At 48.5% G+C, this 14,850-nt stretch overlaps 1 protein-coding gene across 1 annotated transcript in view; it reads left to right on the forward strand.

Annotated features, from left to right (window-relative positions):
• The window catches only part of LOC144930594 (prostasin-like), a 106,582-nt gene that overhangs the window by 86,160 nt on the left and 5,572 nt on the right, over positions 1–14,850 (forward strand).

The following is a 14,850-nucleotide window of genomic DNA, read 5'->3' on the forward strand; positions in this document are numbered from 1 at the left end:
GGGAAAATGGGAAAAGCTCAAGGAACAAGGGGCCCCACCCAAAGGGCCCAGGGAGACTAGAAACAACCATCTATGGGGCTGGAAGGAAAGTTCACAGTCTGCTCCTCACATGTCCCAGGCCTCCTGCCCAGGCCCTGGTTGCACTGCAGTGATATCATGGGTCAGACACTTACGCTGACTCTGTGGGTGCTCTGGGGCTGGAGCACCCACACGGGGGGAAATGGTGGGTGCTTAGCACCACGGGCCTCTCCCCCCTTCCCAACACCTATCGCCTGCCACGGATCAGCTGTTTCGTGGTGTTAGCAGGTGCTGGGGGGAGGGGGGAAGAGAGAGGGCCCAGCGCACTCAGAGGAGGGGGGGAGGGAAGAAGCAGGGCAGGGGTGGGAGATTGGGGGAAGGGGAGGAGTGGGGGTGCGACCTGGGTGGAGCCGGGGAGAGAACCCCCTGGCAGATTAGAAACTTGGCGCCTATGCCCTCAGGCTCTAGGTGGGAGGACCCTTCTCCCCAGCATTGGCCCTCCCAGTGGGGTCATGTCCTCTGAGTATGGCCATCGAGGTCTCTCATCAGGCAACATCTCCCTGCCCAGCCCCTCCACCCCCATTCTCCCCAGCCACCCCCCAGGCTCAGCTGCAGTGTTACATGGGGCACGGCCAGCATCCGGTATCCCGACTCTGGCCCCACGGCTCCTCCTGCAGGTCGACCCTGTATCCCTGGTCTCCGCTGTCCCAGCTCCCGGCTCTGCACGGCCGCAGCTCAGTCTCCAGCCCAGCTCAGGCTGCTGCTTTCCCCTTAACTCTGCCCTCTTCTGGCTCAGGCAGCTCCAGCTCACACAGAGAACAGGCCTCTGGGCTCCTGACTCCCTCATTGGCCCGCCTGCCCTGTCAATCAGGCTGACTGGGAGCTTTGGCCTCTCCCTATTGGTAGTTTTTCTTCAGTCCTTCCCCTTTCTTTTGGGACAGGGCCAGCCAAAACCCCCACTAAGTTTCAGTGAGGGGCCAACAGCCCCTGACACTTGGCACATGGGCCGAGCCTGGGCACATTCCCTGGACTCTTGCCCAGGGCCTCTCCCCTCAGCACTGGTGTATCGGGGGTTAACCTGGGGAAGGGAAAATTGGTGACACCCCCAGAACTCCTTACACAGCTGGAACCACCCACTGGAGACCCCCAAACAAGGCGCTACTCACAGCACCTTGCACCTGCCCTCACTGCCCGGCTCCAAGCTCGGACAAGCTGCAAAACAGCCAGTGAGGTGCGGGGCAGAAATTTCCCATCCCAGCGGTTTCTGGACTGGAAACTGGGATTTTTCCAGACTGTGACATTTGCCTCCCGAACGTATCAGAAAACAGTGATGGTTGGAACGACGAGTCAACGTCCCAGCACGTGTCTGTTAGGAAACGCCGCCGTGGCAAGGCCTGGCACAGTTTGGCAGAATCCAATTTTTACTTGTCTTATAATTCTGATGGATTTTGAAGCATATTTTCCCTCAGTTTTTACTGATTTAAATTTTCACAGTTGTGAGCCATCACGGTGTGGTGTTATGTGCGGCTGTTCCCCAGCTGCTCTATCCCAGAGGTGGCTGCACCTCAGTGCTGGGTGAGCCATCCCTGTGCAACATTATTCATGGCTGCACCCCACCTCCCCTGCCCCAGAAGTGGCTGTATCTCCACCCCGGGAGCTGGGTGACTGTTACTCAGCACTGGGAGAGTTGAATATTTGCTGAGGGTTTTTGTTTCAGTTCCAGAAATCCCACGTTTCTGAGAAGAGGCAGCTGCTGGGGTGTTATCTCCGGAGGGAGAAGTAGTGGTGACTCCCTGAAGGTGTCGAGCTGACGAGGAGCTTTCTCTCCGCTAGGGCTCTGGCCAAACTGTTTAGGTCCAGGGGAGTCACAACTCCAGCACTTCCAGTGCCCATTACAGCACATGCGTTTCCACCAGACCCGGCCAAAGGGCCCGTGGGGGGAGCCGAGGAATGAAGGTCCCTGCCCAGAGTGGGGTTCTCAGAGCAGCTCTGCCGACCTGGCGCTCCTTAGGGACACGCTGGCAATGATGTCTGGGCAGGGAAGGGCTAACAACTCATTCTGGCTTCATCTGCCGCTGGTCCGGATGCCCCACACTGAGCTCCCTGGCTCGCTCTGCATGGGACTGTTACCCCAGGGCGACGCCAGGGAATCGTGTCTCCCTGTGTTTAATGTGCTTTCAATGCAGGCTGGACCACTCCTTAAACTCCCCTGGGTTTGCAGAGAGCCTGGCGCATCAGCTCTGAGAGGGGTGCAAGCTGGCCCCAATCCAGAACGTGGTGCTAACTCTGATCCCTGCTAAGGGCATCTCACTTCTCAACATCCCAATGTCTTCGCTGTGGATCCCAGGCTTCGAGGCCAGAGGGCAGCGATCATGCTAGGAAGAGCTGCAGAGCCATCGGTGAGAGCTGTCAGGTTTAGATGTTTATCAGTACCTGGCTGTGACACCCTCCACCTTCCACCGGGTCTGTTTCCTGTCTCCCGCAGGAGGAAACCGAAAGCAGTGTGGAAACTGCTCTTTCCGAGAAACAAGCGGGTTAGCAGAATTCATACTGGCTGCAAAAGAAGAGAGCAAGCAAAGCCCTCAAAAAGCCCTGCCCTGTTGCAATGCTTCTCAGGGGACGTACAACCAGCACTGAACGGATGCTAGCGTGCAGTGGCTGGGTGACAGCTGCAGAGTCACACGGCGGTTTTCTCAGTGAGGACCTTGCTGTCACGAGAGGTTGTTCTGAAGCTGACAGCTGTAGAGGGCTCCAGGAGCATTTCCTTTTTCGGGCTTTTCCCTGCCATTGGGTATGAAACTGCTCCAGTTCACTGGTCACTTGACCAATATCCTGCTCCTTCTTCCCCTTTTAAGGAAATCAGAGCAGCAATGTCTGCCTGTGTCTCCAGAGAGCCCGAAACCACAGCTCAGAGGTGTGAACTGCACCCAGTGTAACTGACACAGCGTCACTGCCTGAGTCTGCAGAGAGCCTGAGCCCATCACTCGGAGAGGTGGGATCTGCCTGTGACACTGCGAGTTTACCCAAGGTGTCCAGGGTGAACCACTATCCCCTGCTCACAGTGTGGGAGAGAGGAGCCTGGGGCCAGTTGGGGGAAATTCACCGTTAACTCCCAGATACTGACAGCACTTACTCTCCGCTCTGGGCTCCCCAAGCCCTGCGCTTTCCCCTGCCACACACCCCTCTCTGCTGCACTAACGTGCCCCATCTCTCATTCTCTGGACACCTGCAGTGCCCCACGATCCGCTGACTCCCAGCGGCGCCCCCCACAGGTGATGGGCGTTGCCTCAGTTCCACGCTCTCCTTCACACCCAGCACTTAGATGTGGCCACAGTAAAACCAAACGGAGGTTTATTTCACAGAGCTGGAGACAGAGATGCAAAAGAGTCCAAGAGAAGGGCTGGAAATACCAGGTTACTGAAAAACATAAACTGCAATCCTGAGCCTCCTGTATTACCCAGCTCCTTTCCTGTCTAATAAGGGATCCCGCCTCCTGTGGCCAGTCCGTGCAGTGGCTGATCAGGGCACAGGGCTGGTACCCACCTCTCATGACACCCTCCCATGGGCAGAGCATCACCTGCGACCATGACAGATCCCATCTTGGGCCCCTTTTTCTTCTCTTATAAAGCCTCAGACTGCTCAGGTCCAGGGCATTCACTTCAGCTCAGCCCCAAGGGTCCTGACTCAGAGTCTTTCCGTGGGTGCTTTTTCCTTTGTCCATATGCAGGCCTGCGGCTGGTCCTGACTGTAAATGCGGGGCCGGGCCAGGCGGGAAGGTGTCGATTGTTCTCACTCTTGTCTGGGAAGCTGTAGCCACTCTGGGGGCCTTTGCCAGGCAAGTCTGCACCCACTTGCCAGTGCTGAGGTTTGAAGGGATGAATTTTGCTGGGGGCAGGAAAGAAAAGGGAAGGGCCGGGTTGAACTGGGGACGTATATTTACGGTTTAAGGCCTTCCACCACTGTGTACCTCAGGCTGCATCAGTCACAGTCCCAAACAAATGGGACCCTGAACACAGTTTGTTCTGCCCCCCACCCTCCCCTCCCCTCATGTCTCCCCAACTTCCTTGTCCACAGTTTGGGGTTCCAGGAGATCAGGAAAGTCAGGGTCTCTGGTCTGTTGGCAGCCCTGGGGCTCTACCCCCTGCCCTGTGATAGTGGTTCCCGCAGCTAGGACAGGGAGGCGTCACCAGTCGCTCGGCTGCTGTGAGTTCCTCTGCTCCCGCTGTAGTACGTGCAACGGCTCTCCCGCGGCTCCTCCCGCACCAGACACTGTGAGCTAAGGCTGAATCCAGCTGCTCCTTTGCTCTGCTGCCTCTCAGTTACCCAGACTGCCGCTGGGCTGGCCCATCGGCTATTCCCGGGCTGCACAACTGGCTCCCCTGGTGAGCTCTGCCTACCCAAGGCAATTCCAGCTCTTAGCTCAGCTCTTCAAGATACAAGGGGATCAGAGGCTTTAAGGACCAGCCATGTCTCTACCACCCAAACAGTTATTCCCTCCACAAACTTTCATTCTCTTTCCCCTTCCCTCCAGATCCACCCAGGGCCTCTCACCCCACCCCAGCCAACACCATTGTGATGTTATTGACATGAACTGTGAGCGTACAGATCATTGTTGCAACCAGGGTCCTATGGTTGCACCAGGTCTTGTACAGAGAAGGTCAAGTGGGGTGTCTATGGAAAGGTTGTAGTTTACTGATTATGATTATGCTGTCTGTATGTGTGTACCATTTTTGTATTTGAAGTTATGAATATTGGTGATGTACTTGTATCTCAACGCGTTTGATTCTAAGTAGCTTCAGGGAAGCATTTGGTCAGCTTCTTGAGAAAGGACTATTCTCAGTAAGTGCCCAGTCAATAAACACTTAAATGACAATGGACTTTGGGAGACGCCAATCCAAATCTGAGCTTTCCTGGGAACATTCAAACTAACATGTAAACAATGGCATTGGCCTGCAAAAAGCTGAATCATTCATAGACACGTGACTTGCTCAGGTGGCTACAAACCCCATCTTGTTGCTGTGACTTTGCACAGAAGAACAAAGCTTTTTCCGTGCACAAGAGAGAGAATATAAAAGGCCTTTGAAGCTCCTCCATTTTGTCTGCAGCTGGCTCAAGAGACAGACTCTCCACCCCAAGGAGATGCCTGAAAGAAATTGGAACAAAGGACAGTAACCAGGGAGGTGTGAGTGATTGCTGGACCCAGACTAGGAAGGAGTCCAGTCTGTGAAAAAAACTTATTGGAACATCTGCAGAGTGAGATTTCATCTATGATCAAAAAGAAAAGGAGTACTTGTGGCACCTTAGAGACTAACAAATTTATTTGAGCATAAGCTTTCGTGAGCTACAGCTCACTTCATCGGATGCCGTTTCTTAAATGTATTAGGCTTAGACTTGTGTATTTGCTTTATTTTACTTGATGACTTACTTTGTTTTGTCTGTTATTACTTGGAACCACTTAAATCCTACTTTTTATATTTAATAAATTCACTTTTGCTTATTAATTAACCCAGAGTAAGTAATTAATACCTGGGGGAGCGAACAGCTGTGCAGATCTCTCTATCAGTGTTATAGAGGGTGGACAATTTATGAGTTTACCCTGTATAATCTTTATACAGGGTAAAACTGATTTATTTGGGGATTGGATCTCTCAAGGTTCCTTCCCCACTTTGAACTCTAGGGTACAGATGTGGGGACCTGCATGAAAACCTCCTAAGCTTACTTTTACCAGCTTAGGTTAAAACTTCCCCAGGGTACAAACTATTTTAACCTTTGCCCTTGGACTTCCACTGCCACCAAAAAACGTTTATCTGGGTTACTGGGAAAGCGTTGTTTGGAAACGTCTTTCCCCCCAAAATCCTCCCAAACCTTGCAGCCTACTTCCTGGGGAAGGTTTGGTAAAAATCCTCACCAATTTGCACAGGTGAACACAGACCCAAACCCTTGGATCTTAAGAACTATGAGAAAGCATTCAGTTTCTCAGAAGAAGAATTTTAATAGAAGAAAAAGTAAAAAGAATCACCTCTGTAAAATCAGGATCGTAAATACCTTACAGGGTAATTAGATTCAAAACATAAAGAATCCCTCTAGGCAAAACCTTAGGTTACAAAAAGACACATAGACAGGAATATTCATTCTGTTCAGCACAACTTATTTTCTCAGCCATTTAAAGAAATCATAATCTAACACATACCTAGCTAGATTACTTACTAAAAGTTCTAAGACTCCATTCCTGTTCTGTCCCCGGCAAAAGCATCACACAGACAGACACAGACACTTTGATGTTCTCCCTCGTCCCAGCTTTTGAAAGTATCTTGTCTCCTCATTGGTCATTTTGGTCAGTTGCCAGCGAGGTTATCCTAGCTTCTTAACCCTTTACAGGTGAAAGGGTTTTTCCTCTGGCCAGGAGGGATTTTAAAGGTGTTTACCCTTCCCTTTATATTTATGACAGGATCCCATTGGGAACTGGGTATCTGGGGGCTGGAGACAGGAGTACCTGCTAAGTGGTTTTCAGTTAAAGCCTGCAGTTTTGGGGGATGTGGTTCAGCCCTGGGTCTGTGTTTGCAGCACGCTAGCGTGTCTGGCTCAACAGGGCAGGGTTCAGAAGTCCCAAGGTGTAACAGGGAAAACGGGCTCGGAGGCAGTCTCAGCACCTCAGGTGACAGTCCCAAGAGGGTCTCTGTGACCCAACCTGTCACAATCTCCCCCTCCTCCACAGAGTCACGGTCGATGTAGTTAGGCCGACGCACTGTCAGTGTAGATGCTGCGTTGTTTGCGATCCACTGTTGTGAGCCTTCCCACAATGCCCTGCACTGTCAGTTCAATCGATACAGACGCTATGAGGATGCGCATCGCCGGCACAAGGAGCAAAGTCTATCCAGGCACAAGCGAAGCAATTACTGCGGTGACTCTAGGCCAACATAAGTTAGGTCGACTTCATTTGGTCGTGTAGACACGGCCATCGTCTTGCTTTCTCTACATCTGTAGCTCCGTGCTGTGCTACCGTGAAGCACAGCGTGGGTTCTGAGCTGGAGTTGTTCCAGCTACTGTGTAGCCTCCCTGTGGGACAGCACACCTGGTACTTCTGTGCCTGTCCAGTGGATCGGGGCTGGACGCTCCAGGGGGACACTTGGAGGATGCAGGGGTCAGTGGATGCCGAATCCTAACCCAGATACGGCCTGCGGGGCCCGGGCAGGCAGTGCTTGTCAGACCAGAAGCAGGTGGTTTCGGGGAGCTGATGCTCACTAGCCCCAGACAAAAATGCTTCACGTGGAGGGCAGGGAGAGGAGAACCTTACGGCTAGAAAGCTTTTCCTAATGTTCAGCGTAAATTTCCCACACTGCCAGCTAAGCCGGTGCCTTCTTGTGCTGCCTATGGAGACTGTTCCATCTCCGTCCTTTTATAACAACCTAGCACATATTTGAAGCCTATTCTTAGGTCCCGCCTCAGCCTCCTTGTCTCTAGGTTCTTTCAATCTTTACTCGTAGGTCAGGTTTTCTAAAGCTCTGATAATTTTTGTTGCTCTCCTCTGGACTCTCTCCAATTCGTCCACTTCTCCTAAAAGTGCGGCAGTCAGAATTCAACACAACACTCCAGCTGAGGCCTCCCCACTGCCGAGTAGAGCGGGACAAACATCTCCTGTGTCTCACATACGACTCTCCTATTAACACAGCCCAGAATGACATTAGGGGATTTTGCAACTGCATCACACTCTTGACTCAAATTCAATTTGTGACCCACTGGAACCCCAGATCCTTTCCAGCCGTATGACCCCCTAACCAGTTGCTCCCCAGTTTGTAGCCGTGCATTTGATTTTTCCCTCCAAATGCAGCACTTGGCTCTTGTCTTTATGGAATTTTTTCTCATTCATTTTGGACCAATTCTCTAATGTGTCAAAATCACCTTGAATTAAAATCCTGCCCTCCACGTAGCTAAGAAGAAACCAGCCGCCATTCACAGCTGGAAACCATCCTAGCAAGGATCCTGCCCATGTGAGACTTTGTGTCAGTTGACTTGTCAGCATCTGCACGATTGTCCCAGTGAGGAAAATGATCTCACAGGCATATTTGTGTGATGCTGTCCCTATCTGGAGAGCATGAGGATGGGTGTGGTATAAACCACGAGCTAACTAGTTAGATCTTTGTATGTACTGTGCCCTGTCCAGCTATCCAGCCATGTCCCATCTATAATCCCTGTCTCTAGCTATCCCTATCAGCTCTGTCTCGATCTCTATATCTTTTCTCTCTGTCGCATTATAAGCGAGGGTGGTAGAGAGGCTACCAGTCAGGGCTGCCCGACACTTTCCATTTTAAGACCCTGTTTTCAGTTGCCTATAACTTTGCCAACTAACCATTTGGGCTGAAATTTCCAAGGCCGGGTGTCTGCCTCCAGCTGAAGTTTTCGGGAAAGTTTCCCTAAAATGGGTCAGCGGTAGCTGAGAATAAGGCTAGGAGGAGAAAATACATTGTTTTGCTCTGTGTCTTGGTTACAGGGCTCTCTCTGCTTCTCTGACACTGCCTCTGGGTGCACCCTGTCATGGGCCATTATTAGCACAGACAGACACACGGCCTGCCCTTCCTTTCACTGGCTGGGAGGGACAGTTCTGGGTTTCCACTCAGCAGAGGGGCCTGGCCCTTTGCTCTAGCTCTTCGCACAGGTGGATCCCAGCTGATCCCCCGTGACGTGGTCATTCACCTCCCCGGGAACCTGTCCCCCCGTATCTTGGCTGACACGTCCAGCATCACATCCCTGGGAACCTGTCTATTCAAAGGTCTTTCTAGGATGCATGATGCAAAAACCTCCTTCAGCACCTCCATTCTTCTCTTCATCACTCTCCATATGTCACTGTAACCCCCCTTCCATCTGTCCCTCTTCCATTCATCCAGTAATGAAACTCCATTGTCAGGGGGCAGTGTGAGATGACTACAGGAGAGGATCTGAGATCTACCAGCAATGTCCACATGCCTGAGTCTGCAGAGAGTCTGAGCCAATTGCTCTTAGAAGGGGGAGCTGCTCTAAAGATGACTGAATCTGGTTCAGGTGGGATCCCTCAAGGGTCTGTTTTTGGCCCTGTGCAAAGAACGCAAGAACATAGTAACAGTCATCTTGGGTCAGACCAATGGTCCACTGAGCCCAATTTCTTGACTTCTGCCAGTGGCCAGTGCCAGGTCCTTCAGAGGGAATGAACAGAGCAAGGCAGTTATCACATGATCCATTCCCTGTCATCCACTCTCAGCTCCTGGCAATCAGAGGTTTAGGGGCTCCCAGACCACAGGATTGCATCTCTGACTATCCTGGCGAGTAGCTATTGATGGATCTATCTGCCAACAATTAGTATAATTCTTTTTGAACCCATTTATACTTTTGGCCTTTGCAACGTCCCCTGCAAACGAGTTGTGTGCTTTGTGAGAAGAAGTACTTCCTTTGTTTGGTTTAAACTTTCTGCCTACTAATTTTATCAGGTGGCCCCAAATCTTGTGTTACATGCCAGAGTAAATAACACTTCCCCATTCACTTTCTCCACACCATATATGATTTTATAGACCTCTATCATATGCCCTCTTAGTTGTTTCTTTTCTATGCTGAAAAGTCCCTGTCTTTTTAAGTTCTCCTCAAATGGAAGCCGTTCCGTAACCCTAATAATTTTTGTTGCTCTTCTCTGTACCTTTTCCAGTTCTAATGTATCTTTTTTGAGAGGGGGTGACCAGAGCTGCACACAACATTCAAGGAGTGGGCGTGCCATGGATTTATATGGTGGCATTCTGAAATTTTCTGGTGTCTTATCTATCCTGTTCCTAATGGTTCCTAACATTCTGTTAGCATTTTTGTCTGTTGCTGCCCATTGAGTGGATGTTTTCAGAGAACTATCCACAATGACACTGTGATCTCTTTCTTGAATAGGAACAGCTCATTTTGATCCAATCATTTTGCATGTATAGTTGGGATTATGCTTTCCTATGTGCATTATTTTGCATTTATCAACCTTGTATTAACATTGTTGTCAATGCCCTGGAAGAAAACATAAAATTGTTCCTAAAGTTTGCAAATGACCCCAAAATTGAGGGCGTGGTAAATAAGAAAGAGGACATGTCACTCACACCAAGTGATGTGGATCCCATGAGAAACTGGGTGTGTTTTAGTATGGCTAAAGGTAAATGTATCCATCAAAGAACAACAAATGTCAGCCTTACTTACAGGGTGGGGGACATGCTCCTGGGAAGCAGAGATTCTGAAAAAGATTTGGGGGTCGTGGTAGATAATCAGCTGAACATAAATGCCCAGTGTGACACTGTGGCCAAAACAGCTAATGTGATCCTGGGATACATAAGCAGGAGAAACCTGAGTAGGAGCTGTGATGTTGCACCCCATATGCTTTATGGAAATATATGAATATAATGTAAATAGAATATGCTTTATGCAGAAGGTCTCTTGTAAGGTATCATTACAAAGGTTATAACCTACTGAATATATTCATCCTATTTGTATTCATGTATCATTCTTGTATCTGAAGATAGAAATATGAAGTATTACTCTGAGGCCCTATTGTAATTATGCAAAGTGTGGGACATTAATGCTGGTTTAGAAACTTGATGGCTCCCATTGACCCAGACAATTGGTTGTAAATGGCCTTATTTACCTGAAATCCTTCCTTTCAGCCTATGTGTGGGCCAGCCCATGGGTAATGGGGAATGAGGTCTCAGAGACATGTGACCATGTCACATGATACTGGAATTCATCTTAATCCTTGTAATTTTCCATTGAGAGGCAGGGGTGGGGGCCAAGTACAGACAAAAGACTACCGCCTTGTGCCCAAGCTATAAAAGGGGGTGGAACAGGACAAAGGAGGCTACCAGTCATGAGAAAACCCCTGCTTACCACCTGAGATGTCTGCTGGAACTAACAAATACTGTACCAGGGGAAAGGATTGGGCCCAGACTAGGAAGGAGTCTAGTTTGTGAAAGAAGCTTATTGGAACATCTTTCAGGGTGAGATATTACCTGTAATCAGTTTTTTAATGCATTAGGCTTAGACTTGTGTGTTTTGTTTCATTTTGCTTTGTGACTTACTTTGTTCTGTCTGTTATTACTTGAAACCACTTAAATCCTACTTTTTATAATTAATAAAATGACTTTTGTTTATTAATAAACCGAGAGTACGTGATTAATTCCTGGCGGGGTGGGGGTGGGGGCAAACAGATGTGCATATCTCTTTATCAGTGATCTAGAGGGTGGACAATTTTTGAATTTACCTTGTATAAGCTTTATACAGAGTAAAACGGATTGATTTGGGGTTTGGAGCTCCGTGTCTGGGTGCTGGAGACAGGTTTTAGTTAAAGTCTGCAGCTTTGGGGGTGTGGCCCAGATCCTGGGTCTGTGTTGCAGCTGGCTAGCATGTCTGGCTCAAGAAGGCAGGGTTCTGGAGGATCAGGCTGGCAGGGAAAATGGGCTCAAAGATAATTTCAGCACATCAAGTGATAGTCCCAAGGGGATCTCTGTGACCGAACCCATCACAGGAGCAGAGAGGTTATGTTGTGTCCACTGCTGGAAACCCGTGTCCAGTGCTGGCACCAATAATTTAAGAAGGATGTTGATACATCGGAGGGGGGTCAGAGAAGAGCTAAGGGAACGATTAAATTATTAGTTAACCTGCCTTAGAGAGATAGAGTCAAGGAGCTCAATCTATGTCTGTATCTTAAGAAAGAGACGGTTAAGGCGTATCTTGATAACAGTCTATAAATTCCTACATGAGGAACAAATATTTAATAATGGATTCTTCTGTCTAGGACAGAAAGGTCTAACATGATCCAATCACTGCAATTGAAAGCTAGAGAAATTCAGACTGGAATTAAGGTGTAACCTTGTAACAGCAAGAGTAACTAACCACTGGAACAATTTACCAAGGATTGGATTTTCCATCACTGACAATTTTTAATTCAAGACTGGATGTGTTTCTGAAAGTGCTACTCTAGGACTTATTTGGGGGGCAGGTCTCTGGCCTGTGTTATACAGGAGATAAGACTAGATGATCACAGTGGTGCCTTCTCACCTTAGAATCAACGAACCACCTTCATCCTAACGTTCATTATAACATTCACTCCATGATAACGTTCACCGAACCACATTGATAATCTCAATCCCATCATACCTCTATGTCCTTGGCTAGTCGTCCTTTACACATTCAGCTGCTAACAAAACAGGGAAGTGAAAATCACCATGCGCCTCCCCTTTTCTTCATTTTTTTTTTTTTTGATTTCACAGGACACCCATAGCGGGAAATTCCAGGCAGAGCAGAATGAGAATGCTGGCACCCTGTTTGCTGGCCAAACAAACAGCACTTAAGTGTCTCATTGTGGGATCAGTCACATCTGTTCTCTGTCGATCTGGGGAGGGTGGAGGCAGGAGCCATGTCTATAAAATCCTGCCTCAGTGTGTTCATTCCCCAACCGGTCTTTGGTCAGAGCGATGGAGGAAGTTGGGTTTGGCCAAGATAGGGCCAGGAGGCCCATAGCACTGCTGTCGGCGAGCCTGGTGCAGGGTGAGTTTGGGGAGGAGTGGCGATGGGAGACGGGACCCGACCTGCCATGGGAGGGAGAGAGAGATATGGGCTTGTGAGGGAGGGAATTGAGCTAGTGAATAACAAGGGGATCCAAAACCTTCATCCTTCATAGATACCCCTGCCCACCTAGCCCTGATTTCTGCATTCAGTCCTGAGCCATCCTACTCAGGTCAATGGTGAATGTTAACTCTGGAACCTGTAAATGGTGAGTTGAATAGCAACTGTGCTAAGATTTTTAACTGTGGCTGAGGATAGCAGGGAAGTTTCAGGAGAGTGGGTGGAGCCTGGGAATTGTGGTTGGAGCTACTGGCACCCAATCCCCCAGATACACCGGGAAATGACTGTGTAGAACACCCTGTCATAAATATAAAGGGAAGGGTAAACACCTTTAAAATCCCTCCTGGCCAGAGGAAAAACCCTTTCACCTGTAAAGGGTTAGGAAGCTAAGATAACCTCGCTGGCAACTGACCAAAATGACCAATGAGGAGACAAGATACTTTCAAAAGCTGCGGGGAGAGAGAAACAAAGCCTCTCTCTCTGTCTGTGTGATGCTTTTGCCAGGGACAGAACAGGAATGGAGTCTTATAACTTAGTAAGTAATCTAACTAGATATGCGTTAGATTCTGATTTCTTTAAATGGCTGAGAAAATAAGCTGTGCTGAATGGAATGGATATTCCTGTTTTTATGTCTTTTTGTAACTTAAGGTTTTGCCTAGAGGGATTCTCTATGTTTTGAATCTAATTACCCTGTAAGGTATTTACCATCCTGATTTTACAGAGGTGATTCTTTTTACTTTTTCTTCTATTAAAATTCTTCTTTTAAGAAACTGAATGCTTTTTCATTGTTCTTAAGATCCAAGGGTTTGGGTCTGTGGTCACCTATGCAAATTGGTGAGGATTTTTATCAAACCTTCCCCAGGAAAGGGGTGTAATGTTTGGGAGGATTTTTTGGGGGAAAGACGTTTCCAAATGGACTCTTTCCTAATAATATAATACTGGTGAGACGTTTGGTGGTGGCAGCAAAAGTCCAAGGGCAAAAGGTAAAATAGTTTGTACCTTGGGGAAGTTTTAACCGAAGCTGGTAAAAGTAAGCTTAGGAGGTTTTCATGCCGGTCCCCACCTCTGTACCCTAGAGTTCAGAGTGAGGAAGAAACCTTGACACACCCCCTTATTAATATCTTTGTCTTCTCTTTCTTCACTCCATAGGTGCTCAGGGGAGTCAGAATCAGGCAGGTAAGACACCCACTGCAAAATGCCAGCTTTACCTGCCTATGGCATGTGGAATGAGAATGAAGGTAGAATCCTGGGTCCGATTCCCTGCTCTGAGAATTGAGTGGCATCTAGTATGTCAGAGGAGGCAGGGGGAGGGATAAAGTGATAAAATTGGAGTTAGGGATAAGGGTTAAGGTTATCTTGGGGTTAAGGTAATAATTGGGTTAAGGTTATTGGATGAAGATTATCATTGAGGTTATAACAAAATTTATCCTGGAAGTTAGGGTTAAAGTTTCCACAAGACGGCTTGTGTTAATTTGATTGGTCTATGTAAATAACTCTTTTACCTTTAAGTGCCCTTGCGCTGGGCCCATGAATTGCAAAGGAAGCCAGGTGTTTCCAGCCTCATTGTATTCTGCCTCCCAGAATTAGCCCTGATGACCTTAACCCCAGGATAACCTGAATCGTAACCCAATGATAACTGTATCCCTAATTTCATGAGAACCTTAAGCTAACTTCCAAGATAGCCTCAACCCCATAATAATCCCAGCTCTGCCCATTCTTTCTTCACTCTCTAAGCACTTGTGATGTAGACATGCCCAGACTCACCCAGCCATGTGCTGGTGGGGTATTATCTCAGTGCCTGACCGTGTACAATGAAAGGGGCGTGTGGGGTCTCTGAGGTCCAGCTGATTGCGGTTTATGCTTTGTGTGGGGAATGATTTTAGAGCTAGGTGACATAGGATGTTTTGTTCCAAATCTGATGGGGTGTCTGAAAACTGGGCACCCGTGGAAACAGCCTCTGATTACTGCCTGGAAAAGATGCATATTGGAGATTCACAAAGACAAATGAACCCCTGGAGAGTGCAAAAGATTGGTCCCCGTGGTTATCCATTATGGGGTGGGGGAGTCTGAAGAACAGTGGATCCCAGCTTTATGGACTAGACAAGCGTTGAAAGAGCTAACCATCGGATATGTAACACCTTATTAGACAGCACAGTACCTTGCTAACAGGTACAGGCTGTAGACTGTATTTTATGTTTTTCTTCTTCCGGTAACCTCATGTTT

This window comes from Lepidochelys kempii, chromosome 6, assembly GCF_965140285.1.
Source record: "Lepidochelys kempii isolate rLepKem1 chromosome 6, rLepKem1.hap1, whole genome shotgun sequence".
Classification (NCBI taxonomy): Eukaryota; Metazoa; Chordata; order Testudines; family Cheloniidae; genus Lepidochelys; species Lepidochelys kempii.